The sequence below is a fragment of the Symphalangus syndactylus genome, chromosome 10 (assembly GCF_028878055.3).
Source record: "Symphalangus syndactylus isolate Jambi chromosome 10, NHGRI_mSymSyn1-v2.1_pri, whole genome shotgun sequence".
NCBI classification, from domain to species: Eukaryota; Metazoa; Chordata; class Mammalia; order Primates; family Hylobatidae; genus Symphalangus; species Symphalangus syndactylus.
In genome coordinates this window covers 15,765,837-15,780,663 of record NC_072432.2, presented here as the reverse complement: position 1 = coordinate 15,780,663, position 14,827 = coordinate 15,765,837, and positions in this window count along the sequence as shown.

The window sequence follows — 14,827 nt, the reverse complement described above, 5'->3', positions numbered from 1 at the left end:
TTTTCTCAACCAGGGAAGTAGAGGCTTATTGTAGATTAAATTTGGCAGAAAAGAAAAAAAATACAATTATTTCAATGTGTATATGGTGAAATAATTTTACAGCAGATTAAATTTAGCAGAAAAGAAAGAAAAATACAATTATTTCTTTGTGTATATGATGAAATAATTTTTATAATTATTATAGCATCCCTTTCATAGTTTTAAAAAGGCATAGACTATTTTAAAATGTTTTAACGTCAGGTACTCATTCTCTTCTAGTGGTGAAAGATTCCATGCTCCCATCCCCAAAAGTAATGAATAAAGGGTTAATTTAAAAAGATTAAGAGGCAGGAGAACATAAGGAACTGAATTATGAGTAGTTTAGAAATGTTTTCTGTCAATAGTAATGAAAGCTTCAACTCCTAGGTATTAAGGCAGGAAGAACAGTAGCAAATAAGGAAGAGAAACAACAACGGAAAACCCTACTGTGTGCCGGGCACTCTCCTAAGTGTAAGGGACAGAGACATACGACCTCCATTTTTGTAGATGTGGAGACCCACATAGGGTTTTGAAAATTTGTTTCTCTTGTACAACTCATAAGCAGCAAAGGTGGGATTTATGGCAGTCTGTTTTCTTACAAACTCTTGTTTTTTTTTCTGTCATCCCATAATTGTCTCAGGTACCTGGTGCTCCCCTGGGGGAGAAAGTTTTGAGGAAACCCTAAGATACTTAAAGTGAGCTTACTGAAATTTTATGTCACCTGCCTGTTAGCAGGGAAATTCTAAATTTGAAAAGGGCTGAAAGAATCTTTCTAAACTTACACATTTTTAGCGATGAGACTTGAATTTTAGGGACAAGAGACATGAGTGACTGGAATAAAGCATCACCCAGAAGAGGCTCTGTGGTCCTGACAGCAGCCCATGGCCAGGGGCGAGCTGTCTTAGGAAGAGTCCCACAGGGTTTCCAGCTCTCAGCTCCCGGCACAGGCATTCATGCTGCTCACACATGTGGCTCCTTGCCTTCATTTGGATGATAGAAAAGGCTTTAATTTGTTGAGGCAAGGATAAATTACAGGGAGACAATCCAGCTGCTATAAATTATACACATTCTTTCTATGTTGACTCTTAAGCCACTTATATGGGAATAGGAAGTTCTATTATCCCTGTCAACCCAAAGTTTCCCTTGTTTTCTCTGAAACAGAGTCTTGGCCAAATCAGCCACCGTACATGCCTTTCCCTGTTAGGAAATTTAACCAAAGATCAAACTGAAGCTGGACGTCTCACCAGTGCATCGGGAAACACAGGCCACATTTATTTGTCTTTTGCCCTTTTTCTTCTTGATTCCTTTCTGATAACATTTAACACATTAAGAAAAAAGCAAGCAGGAAAGATGCAAATGTGAAAAATGCTGGCAAAGTAATTATAGTAGCTCTGGAAATACCCAGAGAGGCTGGGTAAGAATGTAGAATGCTTATATATGAAGAAGCCAGGCAGCATTGCTAATTTTAGAACAGGACGTCTCTTTTCCTTGTTCTACTCCCTCAATCACAATAAGCAATATTTCAGCAAGCAAGTCAGACACAAACAATACATAAGCAGGTGAAATAAATAGAATGAAATGACATCGATGGTTTGGGCTTCGGAGGGCAGCAATATCCCTCTTCTAAATTTCCAAATATTCCATGCTGCATCGAGTGTAAACCCGTGACTAACAAGATACTTCAGCAAACAAGAATCTGGTACTTCCATAAATAGGGAAGGATGCTGGAGAGGCATAGCTGTAATCGTCCTTCGGAAAGTCATATACCCCTCCTCTTTTTTCTTAAGTGTGTATTTTTCTTCAAAATCATTAAAAAGCTAAAGAATATTTCATGGCATAAGATATTGTCTTTTGTTTGAGACATATCCATTTTTTTCTTTCTTTTTTCTCTCTGCTTCTCTCTTTTTCCATAAAATATTGGACATCAGGGGCACTGAGTTGAGTAAATAATTTTTCAGAGCTCAGCTTGTTATCAGCATTATTTTGTTACCTTCCACTTTATTTCCCAATTCCTTTTATTTTCCTACCCTTCAAATGTATTCACCGTAATGCTTTAAATATATATGTGGTATATATATATATATATATATGGTATATATCTATATATATATGGTGTATATATATATATATATATATATATATATATATATACACTACTGAATGTGTATCTGTTACTATTTGGACCACTTTATATTTCATTGTTTGCATATACCACATTTTTGCTTACAAAGTTTCCTTAGACTGCTTGTAGCCCTGTGAACCCATAACTTTGGTGTGTGCCGTCCCACACAGTAATGCCCTTAGATAAAGGTCTAGGTGTTCCTGTCCTGACATCCAGACTCCAGAACTTCCTAAGTCCTTCTATGGTGCCTGGGACCAACCAGGTCAGCAGTGTATCAAGGTTGGTGACCTGAGACTGGATCATGACCTACCTGAATCCCAGTTCCCCTTTCTTCCTTTTGAGGCTTTTTCTGACTCTCCATTTTGCCTGTGAGGTTGACCAGTTGTCCTGAAGAGCTCCTGTACTCATTCTCCCTGGGGCTTGTGAACGCAGATGCCCCTCCCCACTGCTGGCACCCAGAATGGTCTCTCCACCCGCCATGGGCTCTGCATATCAGGTAGTGCTCCATGGTTGGCAATGCCAATTTCCTCCAAGGGCATTTGAGACCTTTATAAACTATTGATCCTGAATTCTAACAGGCCTTTTCTCTTGCCTCTTGCCTACAATCAATAGGTTGACATCTTGCTCTCTGTGCCTGGTCTTAAGCAGTGACTGATGAAGGACAGACATACCTTGAGAAAATGATACTGGTCTTCTCACTCAGCCCATGGGCCCCTGGCCTCCTTCCACCGTGGGCACTGTGTGGAAGACAGAGGTGTAGTCAACATTGAAAGAAATCACATCCTAGGAGCACAGTGATTTGACCCAAAAAGATCAGGAGAAGTAATGATGTGTCATTCCATGCTTTTGTTCAACAACTTTAACTTTAACATGAAAAGAGAGCTAATTATCATTCATGTTGTCCTGCATAATATAAGACTTGAATTTGTGGACATAATCAACCCAGTAGAGTAAAACCTTTGATATAGCCATCGGATACCAGTATTCTTGGATGAATGCATGCAAAACTAATGACATAGTGTTCTGAGTCATGATGTAACCAGCATTAAATAATTGAAATTATGTAACCGCACAGGCAAGAAGATCTATATTATTTCAATAAAATAGGCCCCAAAGAGTCATGGAATCATAAATAATATCAATCTTTTCCTTTTTCTCATAGCAGAAGATGTGAAATAGATTGAAATAGCATGTTTGACAATCATGAACACGAAGAGATAATTATTGGATCTGAACTAGAAGAGATGGTACCTAGACAGTACGATGAATGTTCACATGCACTAATTAGACAAAAAGGGAATATTTGAGAACCTCTTCTGTACTCGTCATTCCAAACCGTCAATGATAAGCCACTGTCCTCATGTAGACACCTGACGTTTTAAATATATTTTCTGATCAGATTGTGTACACACATCAGATTTCTGCCAAAAATATTTGCTGGAGTCCCACATACCCTAAGAATAGTCTTGTTCATACACAGCTCTTTATGAAATTTTGAGATTTGCTCTGGTCCCTGTTCAAGGAGATGGAGTGCTAAATAGTGTCATATACACAAATGTATTTAATTTACCTAAGCGCCAGTCTTTCTAGAAGGCTGCATCCTTTTTATCCCATCAACACTGCTTGTGGTTCTAGTTTCTCCATGTCTGTACCATTTTTATATTCTGATTTTCAAATTTTTATCAATCTAATGGGCTTAAAGTGATAGTTCATTGTTTTCAGTTGAATGTTGTTGATCATTACTTCAGTAGCACTTCTCTTTTAATATTTCTAAGCCATTAGATTTCTCCTTCTGTAACTTGTATTATCATAACTTTCCCTGTGTGTCTGCTGGTTAGCCTACCTTTTCCTGCTGCTCTGAGAAGTTATATTAACTCCCTCTTCACTTGCAGATATTGGAAATATTTTCTACCAGTTGATCACCTATTTGGTAACCTTTATTAAATATAAACCCTTAATTTAGATGCAGTAAAATCCATTCATTGATTACAGGCAGTCTTACACCAAAATGTGTGCTCTTAACCACTAGCACTGCATTATGCAACCCAACATGTATTCATTTCCAGAAAGCAGTCATTGATCTATTCACTATAGCTGACAATCCCTGTGAACAAACAGAAACTAAATTACTTGAGTGAACATTCTAATTGGGGGAACTTCTATTAGGTATTCTGGACATCTGCATTCTATTAAGCCCAAATATCCACAAACCTTTAGCATACTATCAAGATGAAATGATCTGTAAGCCTGTTTTACTCTGCCAATGATCCATTTCTTGGGCTTCCTTTACTGGAAGACAATTCTCGACCATCTCTCATGTTTCTGAATGTCTTGTGAGCAGAGCTTTTTGTTGCAGACTGTCTTTCCAAAGATGGTTGTTTAGTGACTAATCTTGGAAGATAGAGATAGCCTCTCACTTCAGAGCAAAGAACAAACATGCTTACTGTCCACTGAAATTCGGGTAATCCAAACTCAGGACTCCTTTGCTATAACGAAATTCACTATGGCAGTGGTGTCACCCAGCCCTTATCTCATTGACCTGTGGGAATTGGGGCTTGGGGAATGATGAAACTGTGGGGATAATCATGGTGTCCAACTTTGCCTAAGAGTTTCATATCTTCTGCTGGCATCCATGAAACTGTTGGAGGTAAACTTGTTGGTGCATATGTAAGATACGATGTCACGTTTAAAGTTCTTGGCACTGCTAGTAGCAGTTATTTATCCAACTCTCAGCTGGTAATTGTCTGTACTCCTTCTCTCATAACCTAACCCTTTCCCCAAAAACCTTTCTTTGGGTTTTCTTGGGTTTTCTAAGACTCATATTCTTACATCACTTTCTTCCTTCATATTTAGGGCATCACATACCTTTGGAGCTTTCCTTGATCTCCGTGGCTTTTGCTCTTTAAGCATCTATGAAGTTCCTCTCCCACTAAACCTCTAAATGATTAGGCTCCCAGGGGATAGATAGTAAACGATTTTTTTTTTTCCTTTTTACACTGCATTCTCCCTGTGGGAGGTATCCTCATCCATAATCTTTTCTGTCATTATCATCAGTGCTCGATTTTACCAACTCTGTATCCTCAGAGATCTCTTTTGGGCTCCACACCAAAATAGCCTACTGTCTGCTTAACATTTTCATCTAAATATCTCAGAGGAACTAAAACTCAATACATCCGAAATAGAAGTAATAATTACTCCCCTCTAAACCTACTTCTGCGGGTTTTCTGTCTTGATAACTGACATTATCGTCCACCTAGTGATTTAAGCCAGAGGTTGGTATACCCACATTTAATCAAACGTAATGCTCTGTTGATTCTATCTCTTAAATATCTTTGGAAGCAGAACGATTTCCTCCATTGCCACATCCCCACCTGGTTCCAAGTAACCACCGCCTCTCTCCCACACTATTACAGCAGTACACTCAATGATCTTTCCGCCTCCACTTCTGCTCCCTGCCAAACCATTTTCTATTCTAACCAGCATGACCTGTCAAAAGTGAAAAATCTATTCATTTAATCTCCCAATCTAAAATCACTGGATGGCCTCCTTCCACGTCATTTATAATAAAGTCCCACTGCCTCAGTGAGGCTTGCAAAACCATGTATTTTTCTGGGCTAGCCTCAACTCATACGATTCTTTTCTGTCCACTCCCTGCATCTCTCCTAGTAAACACTATGTGCGCCTTTCTTTCCTAAATGTTGTTTATTCTACCTTGAATCCCTTTCTCCCTGTGGTAGATTAAAGATGTCACTTCTTTGTTTTTGTTTCTTTCTTTTTACTCCCTTTTAGAGGCACGGTTTATTTTCCCTTTTTCTACAACTGTGCTGGCCATGTAATTACTTTAAACAAACTGAAGTAGTTCTGTATCTAAACCTTAAGAAAACCTGGTAACCTTTTTCTTTTTGTCTTGATCTGTCATCTAAGCAATCTGGCTACCTTTCTGGAGAGACTGCGTGGAAAGGCCAGATGATGAGGCAATAATTAGATCCTACTTGGACAGAAAAGCCCAGCCTGACAACTGACCCCAGCTTTCAAGATATCTACCACCTGTAAGTGGTACACATCTTAGATATTCCAGCCTTGTTGAGATGCCCAGTGACCAAAGTACTAAATGACATTACGTGGAGCAGAAGCATTATCCACCGGAGCAGTCAACCACACAGTCATGAAAGATAATAAAATGACTGTTTTGTTAAGCCACTAAGTTTTGAAGTGGTTTGTCAGGTAGCCGCAGAGTTACCTTGTCAGAAGCCAAAAATTCTGTGACAATGATTAAGGTATTCTGTAAATCCACAGATGGTGATTTTGGAAAAAAAAAAAAGTTTAGCAGGTGAGGCAAATCCATAACTAGAATAAATGACTACACTAGTGAGAGTAAAGAATTTTGCTTTCAGGATAGAAGTAGTGCAGAATAATCATCCTGCCCGAGGTGGCTGGCTGTTGACCTCAGGGAATGGCACCATATTGGAGGTTGACTTTTAGTCCTTGTGGTTGGCAAGTTATAGACACTTAGAAGAGTATCCATTTCACTTTTTTTTTTTGAAATGGAGTTTCGCTCTTGTTGCCCAGGCTGGAATGCAATGGTGTGATCTCAGCTCAATGCAACCTCTGCCTCCTGGGTTCAAGCAATTCTCCTGCCTCAGCCTCCCGAGTAGCTGAGATTACAGGTGCCTACCATCTGCTGGGGTAATTTTTGTATTTTTAGTAGAGATGAGGTTTCACCATGTTGGCCAGGCTGGTCTCAAACTCCTGACCTCAGGTGATCCATCTGCCTCGGCCTCCCAAATTGCTGGGATTACAGGCGTGAGCCACCACACCCGGCCCCATAAGACTTTTGATGCATCACAATCTGTTGGCTGGGCTTCCCTGCCACCAACACCACTTTGTTCATGAGCTCATTGGGCACAGACAGGGGAGGCTGGGAAAAGGTTGGATTTTAGGAAGTACTGACCTGCTGCCACACAGTGGGGACAAGAAAGTATACGTCTGGAATTCAGAAATTGTCTAGGGTGCCTAAATTATTGCAAACCCATATGGTTTCAGAATATGTGAAAATGCACTAGTCCTCTTGCCTAATAGTCTATTTTTTAAAACAAGATTAAGTTATATTTTCATCAAGAATGATGCATATGGTTAGACTCGAAAGGACTAATATCTCCAGAGAACCTCTGTCTTGAGAAGGGAATTAAACTTGAAAATTGAGTCCTGGAACAACTACTTAGTAGCTGTGTCGGGTATAATTTATGGGGTTGATTAATTTTTAGTGGTTAAAGGAAAAAGTATATAGAGCATTAAATGGGAAGGAACTGGAATATGATTAAAAAATAAAAAGGCATGTGAACTGATGGGAATCTTTGTAGTAAAAAAAAGCAAAGATAAACAATGCAAATTGACCATAAATCAAGCACAGCTATGCAATAGGGGGTCTTACTGCCAAAATGTATGCAAGATCTAGGGAAGTGGCTGTAATACACATTCCTTTCCCCCCCAATTCCTTTTCCAATTGGCTCTTAATCCCCTCTTCCATGAGTATGATGGAGTAATTGAGGGTATACAATTAACATGCGATTATAAGCAGTATACTATTAATAAAGAGGAGACCTCAGAAAGTCTGATCCAATTTCAAGGAAAGAAGATGTCGAGCCTGTGTCATACAATAATCTCCTTCCTTGTTTTTGCAAGTCCAAAAGATAAAATAGCTGAAATGCTTGTAAAATATCTCAATTTCTGTGTTTCACTTGTAATTCCAAGAAGGTCATGGCTCCCTAAATAAGACAATCCTGGAAGTAAAAAATGAACAACTTAATTTTTCAAGTCTGAGTTTCATCACACAGAATGTTAGGTTTATAATGATTTTCTAGTGGTGTTGATGAAGATGGAATGAGATAACATCTGAATAGCATCTATCAGTGTCCAAGTGTTTTTTTAAAGAAAAGTAAGGAGAGCAATTCAAAACAAGTATTTATTAAACGTTTAGTGTGTGACTCCATGATAATAAAGACATTAAACAGATTCCAATTTCATCACATTTTAAAAGCTACTTAGTATAAAAAAGTAATCTGTGGCTTAATCAACTTGATAAATAATAATCGTATCCTGCTAACAAAGATCCTGTGAGTTGATGAAGGTTTTCCCTCTACAAACATGTTGGCTGAGTCTGCGTATCTGTTGTAAAATAAGAAAAATAAACATCTGAGAACATGGTAGTTTAGTTAAATCTAGTAGATTTTTCTAAAGCCAGAACATCTCATTTAAATAAAGCAAACATTTAACCTCCACATTAGACTTTTAAACAGGGCCCTAATGAATAAATTAAACTCCTAATTTGTTTTGGACATCATTAAAGTGTTCTGCTATAATCTGGAATACATATATTTGGGATGACTGGTTGTAGAGAATCCTTAAGATAGATTAGATAAATAAGAGATAAATAAGAGGGTTAGCTCATAGTCTAAATTCAGGCTTTCAAAATTTTTTTATTTTTATTTTCGGAGTTTTGCCTGGGCAGGAAATGCTCTTACCCCTTTCATATGGAAATTATTTCCACAACATGCACCATCAATATTCATCAACTATCACACCAATTAACAAACCGTGAATAATCTGGAACAAAAATTTAATGCATGAAAACCCACAAACATCTAGGTGGCTGTTAATAAGGCTATGTTTGAGGTAATCACACACAAATTTAATTTTAAATATGCTTCCCTTAAGGAAGGGGTATCAATGTTAACTTAAGAATTTAATTTGTATGGTGTTTTAACAAAATGTCTTTCAAGGAATCTTTGCAAAAACATCACACCAACCAAACATTTATTTTTCCTTTACGAATGGGAACAGACTATTCCCTTTATGTTGATATAACTATGGACCTCTTTCGTGGAATTAATATAACCCTATATCATCTTAGTAAAAAAAGTTGTCAAAGAAATTCTTTGAATGCATACTTTATAAAACATATAATTTTGAAATGAGTACTAAAAGAACATTTTTCAGCTTTAAGCAATATTAAAGTTTAGTCCAGGTGCTTAGAGGTTGATCATTTCTGTAAATGAGCTCATACTGTGATTTTAAAATTTACACATATTCTAATTGGCTTTCCGAACTAGTGTTTTAAACTGGCAACTTTTCATCCCAGATAAATTTATAACATTTTTTGGTTTTGTTTTCTCTAAATTTGATGACAGAGAAAAAAAGGATGTCAACTGCTTCTGCATACACCACAAGATCACCAAGATCTGGAAGAAGCACACAACTTTCTCTGCAGCAAGTAAGTAGCAGAATGGCAGAGCTCCGACCTGCCTGTTTCCCTACACTTACTAAGAACCCCCTGCCTTGGTAAAAGATTAAGGTAAAGCCAATAAAAGTTGAGGAGAGAGAATTATAACGATATAAGCTAAAATTAATTACACTGAAAATAAAGATATAATAGAAAGGATCAACAAGGAGAAAGCTAATCCCTGCAAAGACTAATAAAGTAGATAAATCTCTCGCATGACAAATCAAAGATCAAAAGACAGCACAGATAAAGAATATTAGAAATGTAAAGGAGGATTAATTATAGCTGGGGTGGAAGTTTTATTTTTTTATTATTATTATACTTTAAGTTTTACGGTACATGTGCACAATGTGCAGGTTTGTTACATATGTATCCATGTGCCATGTTGGCGTGCTGCACCCATTAACTCGTCATTTAGCATTAGGTATATCTCCTAATGCTGTCCCTCCCCCCACCCCCACCCCATGACAGTCCCTCCCCCCTCCCCCCACCCCACACAGTGTGATGTTCCCCTTCCTGCGTCCATGTGTTCCCATCGTTCAATTCCCACCTATGTGTGAGAACATGCGGTGTTTGGTTTTTTGTCCTTGCGATAGTTTACTGAGAATGATGGTTTCCAGTTTCATCCATGTCCCTACAAAGGACATGAACTCATCATTTTTTATGGCTGCATAGCATTCCATGCTGTATATGTGCCACATTTTCTTAATCCAGTCTATCGTTACTGGACATTTGGGTTGGTTCCAAGTCTTTGCTATTGTGAATAGTGCCGCAATAAACATACGTGTGCATGTGTCTTTATAGCAGCACGATTTATAATCCTTTGGGTATATACCCAGTAATGGGATGGCTGGGTCAAATGGTATTTCTAGTTCTAGATCCCTGAGGAATCGCCACACTGACTTCCACAATGGTTGAACTAGTTTACAGTCCCACCAACAGCGTAAAAGTGTTCCTATTTCTCCACATCCTCTCCAGCACCTGTTGTTGCCTGACTTTTTAATGATGGCCATTCTAACTGGTGTGAGATGGTATCTCATTGTGGTTTTGATTTGCATTTCTCTGATGGCCAGTGATGATGAGCATTTTTTCATGTGTTTTTTGGCTGCATAAATGTCTTCTTTTGAGAAGTGTCTGCCCATGTCCTTCGCCCACTTTTTGATAGTGTTGTTTGTTTTTTTCTTGTAAATTTGTTTGAGTTCATTGTAGATTCTGGATATTAGCCCTTTGTCAGATGAGTAGGTTGCGAAAATTTTCTCCCATTTTGTAGGTTGCCTGTTCACACTGATAGTAGTTTCTTTTGCTGTGCAGAAGCTCTTTAGTTTAATTAGATCCCATGTGTCAATTTTGGCTTTTGTTGCCATTGCTTTTGATGTTTTAGACATGAAGTCCTTGCCCATGCCTATGTCCTGAATGGTATTGCCTAGGTTTTCTTCTAGGGTTTTTATGGTTTTAGGTCTAACATGTAAGTCTTTAATCCATCTTGAATTAATTTTTGTATAAGGTGTAAATGTTACAAGAGAAAATTTATAAAACCCATATGGCAACATCCGAAAATAGAAAAAAAATGGTAATTTCTAAGAAAATATAATTGACCGAAGCATGTTGAAAAAGAAGTAAAAAACCTGAATAGATGTATCAAGGTTAAAGAGATTTAATTAATAGTTAAATATTACCCTCCCCCAAAGGAAACAATTCAATAAACATTTCAGGCCCATATGACGTTTTAGGCATTTTCTATCAAGCATTTAAGGAAGGTATTATTCCAATAATATGTAAACTCTTTAGAGTGGAAAAAAAAGAACTACATTTTACAAATCTAATATAATTTTGTTAGCAAAATCCAGTAGCTAGAGTTTGAAAAATGAAAATTACAGTTCAGTGATACTATTCATGAGCACACAATTAAAAAACCCCAAATTAAAAAATATTAGTAATTCAAATCCAACAGTGTATATTTGGAAATATCAATTAGTTATTTTTAAATCTTATCAGAGAATGTCTTTTACCTAGGACATTTAATCCATTTCATTTTATTTGACTTCTATAATTTATTAAATGGTTTCTTATTTTCCTGATTTTTCCTTTTTTTTTTTTTTTTTGTTCCTCCTTCCTTGAATTCTCTTCTGATTGAATATCTTTTCATTCTCATTCTGTTTTACTTTTTTTTTTTTTTTTTTCTGAGATGGAGTCTCACTCTTACGCTCAGGCTGGAATGCAGTGGTGCAATCCTGACTCACTGCAACCTCCCTCCTGTGTTCAAGTGATTCTGGTGCCTCAGCCTCCCAAGGTGCTGGGATTACAGGTATTAGCCACCGCACCTAGCCTGCTTTTCATTATTTGTCTGGCTTTTCTTGTTCCTTTTGTTTTTTAAGTTTTATTCTATTTCTAATTGACACACAATGATTGCACATACTTATGAGGTAAAATGTGATGTTTCAATACAGGTATGTATTGTATGATGATGAAATCAGTGTAACTAGGAAACTCATCACCTCATATAATTTGTAGTGAGATCATTCAAAATTTTCAGTTCAAGCTTTTTTGAAATACAAAATACATTATTGTTAATTCTAGTCACCCTGTTTGTGTAATAGTTTCACCTTTTTTTACTTTCATATTGATTGTACAAATAGTCTTGTTTCATTTCTTTTTATGTATTTGGAAGTTAGAGACTACAATTTTGTACAATTTTTAACAAAGTCTAAGTTTTATCAATAGTATCCTTACTTCACTCCCAACTAGTACAAAAAGGCCTTAGAAAGCTTTGTCTCCAATCAATTCTCTTCAATTCATATGCTATTGTGGTCTAGTATTTTAGATCTCTCCTGTTTCTCTTTTTCTAAATTTTTATTGTTTGACAGAGTCGATGTGCATTTTGATTTCCCTACAAATTTTCTAACATCTTTGTGGATTTTTCTTTTTGCATCTTAGACTTCCCATCTGAAATCATTTTCTTTGTGCCTGAAATTTTTTTTATGATTCCTTTGCTGAAGTTGAAGGTTTGCTAGTAGCAAATACCTTTTGGTCTTTGTTTGAAATTACCTCTGTTTCACCTTCATAATTGAAAGATACTTTTGATGAATGTAGAAATAAAGTTTCACAGTTATTTTCTCTTCCTCCATGGAAGATACTATTCCACTGTCTTCTATCTTCCGTGGCTGCCGTGTAGTCACTTGTTAGTCTGACGTTGCTTCATTGTAGGTGATGTGTTCTATCTCTGTGGCTGTTTAACATTTCTTCATCAGTGCCCTGCAGCTTCACTGACGTGGTTAGGTATAAGTATTTGGATTGCCTTCTTTTCTTTTTTCTTCTTCTTCTTTCCTCTTTTTTTTTTCTTTAGACCCTGCTTGGGGGATGGGTGTGCCTGTAATCTCTGCATTTTGGGAGGCTAAGGCAGGAGGATTACTTGAGCCCAGGAGTTCAGGCAGGAAGATTACTTGAGCCCAGGAGTTCAAGACTAGCCTGGATAAAATAGCAAGATCCCCCCATCTCAAAACAAACAAACAAGCAAACAAACAAACAACCACCCCTCCCTGCAAAAAAACAAAAAACAAAAACCCTGCTTGGGTTTTGTTGAGATTTCAGGATTTGAAGATTGGTAAACATCAACATTTCTAGGTAAATTATTAGCTACTATTTTTTAAATACTGCTTTGTCCCCGTTCTCTTTTAAATTTCCATCTGGAACCCTGATTAGACATTCATTAATTTTTTTTCATCCTGACTTTCCTGTTCTTTAACCTCTTCTGAATGTATTTCTATCTCTTTGCTTTCTTTGACTTTTATAGGCTTATTCTTTTGGGTTATAACCTTCAGTTTACCAAGTCTTTTGGCCTATGTATTTATCTGCTATTTAATCCAGCCATTGAGGGTTTATATTTTACTTTTGTAAAATTCCTGAAAGCTTCATTTGGTCCTTTTAAAATATTTGCATAATCTTCTATAGATTTAACTTTTTTCAAAGTCTTATTTCCAGCCTCTCTTATGTTTTTAACTGTATAAATGTTGTTTTTCAAAATATTCTGTTTTTGAAGGGTTCATTGGAATTTCTGGATACATTCTACGTATCTCTTTAGATTTCTTTTATACTTTATGTTTAATTTATAGAAAATATGCAACATGATGGGAAAATGTTTTATTTGGTATTCTAGTTCATTAATTAATTGGTTTTATTGCTGTTTCTTTTCAGCATTTCAACTCAACTGAGTTGTTTTGAAAACATGTTTAAATTCCCATATTTTACACAAATCTCAGAAGAATATTAGCTAAATTTATTTTGAAATATTTAGTTCGCAGTAAAAACATAGCTTCCTTGGTTGCCCATTTGTTACCTCTCTTCAATGTGTTTGAGTTTTTGATTCCTGGATACCAGGTTGTGTGTGTGAGAATCTGCCTCACCAGGTTTAGTAGAGGTTGGTTCTGACTACAAGAGCCCGTATATGGTGATGGGGGTGAAAGGCCTGTGTTGGGCTTTGATATGGTTTGGTTCTGTGTCCCCACCCAAATCTCATCTCAAATTGGAATCCCTTAAGAGTCAAGGGAGGGACCTGGTGGGAGGTGATTGGATCATGGGGGCAGGTTCCGCAATTCTATTCTTATGACAGTGAGGAAGTTCTCACAAGACCTCATGGTTTTAAAAGAAGCAGTTTTCACTCATGTCCTCTCATCTGCCACCAAGTAACACATGCATTGCTTCCCTTTTGCTTTCCACCATGATTGTAAGTTTCCTAAGACCTCCCCAGCTATGTGGAACTGAGTCAATCAAAACTCTTTCCTGGCCAGGCGCAGTGGCTCATGACTATAATACCAGCACTTTGGGAGGCCGAGGCGGGCAGATCACGAGGTCAGGAGATGGAGAACCTCCTGGACAACATGGTGAAACCCTATCTCTACTAAAAATACAAAAATCAGCTGGGCGTGGTGGCGCGTACCTGCAATCCCAGGTACTTGGGAGGCTGACGCAAGAGAATCGCTTGAACCAGGGAGTTGGAGGTTGCAGTGAGCCAAGATCATGCCACTGCACTCCAGTCTGGTGTCAGAGTGAGACTCCGTCTCAAAACAAAACAAAACAAAATTAAAAAAAAAAACAAAACTCTTTTTCTTTATAAATTACCCAGTCTCGGGTAGTACCTTTATAGCAGTGTGAGAACGGACTAATACAGACTTAATGGCTTCTCTTGCTTATTGGACTGCTGAGGGATCTCAGGGCACAGCTTGTCCTTTTGTCCTTGGTCATGTGTGGACACACTGGCATTGCCTCATGATCAGTCCAAATATGTCGAGGTTGGATAAATCAATAGCTTATTGTCCAACGGCATTTCTCCTTTTCATTTCCATATGCCTCCCTCCTGCCCCTGCTCTAGATCTGAGCTTTGAGCTTCCCTGAAATGGCTCTTAATCCACCAA